Source organism: Triticum dicoccoides, chromosome 6B (assembly GCF_002162155.2).
Source record: "Triticum dicoccoides isolate Atlit2015 ecotype Zavitan chromosome 6B, WEW_v2.0, whole genome shotgun sequence".
Lineage (NCBI taxonomy): Eukaryota > Viridiplantae > Streptophyta > Magnoliopsida > Poales > Poaceae > Triticum > Triticum dicoccoides.
This window is the reverse complement of record NC_041391.1, coordinates 689,906,387-689,907,053: the sequence shown is the minus strand read 5'-3', so window position 1 is coordinate 689,907,053 and position 667 is coordinate 689,906,387.

The window sequence follows — 667 nt, the reverse complement described above, 5'->3', positions numbered from 1 at the left end:
TTCGCGTGTCCAGACTCCCGCAAACCTCCCCCACATTTATCTTCGGTTTGAGGAAGAAATCGCGTCCGGACCGCTCCGCGGACCGATACAGGTCGGTGTTGGATGGCTTCCGCAGTCCGTACAGTTGCGGAAGGTTTAAGGGTCGGCGTGGTAGCAAGAAGTTGAATTTACCTCTAAATTTGTGCTGGTTTTTTCACCTGAATTTGTGCTTGTGTTTCTTTCTTATCAAAACCTCTACAGTTTTTTCCATAGGAAAGTTCTCTTAACTCTTAAATTTCTAATTAATTTCAAAGTCATATACGGCCACCAGCTTGTGGAGATAGTGACAGCACATCCAGCCCCCCAGTTCACAGCTCACAAGCACCAACAAAAACACCAGCTAAATTGAATGAATACATCTGTTTTTCACTCATGGCCAGTCCATACATTTATACATATGTAGTATACATGATGCCAGTAGATAGATCATAATAATTGCAGAAGGGCACCAAGCCGCATCACAAAAAAATTCCAATCCCACCCCCAACCTCATCCCGCGCCCCCCGCAAATCCCGTGCCCTCCGGCGCCCCCACCCCAAGCTCCCCTCCCCACCAGCTTCAAAACAAATCTGAGTCCCGTTGCATCCCCATCCCCACCCCAACGGCTACCTCCCCCCATTTCAAACCC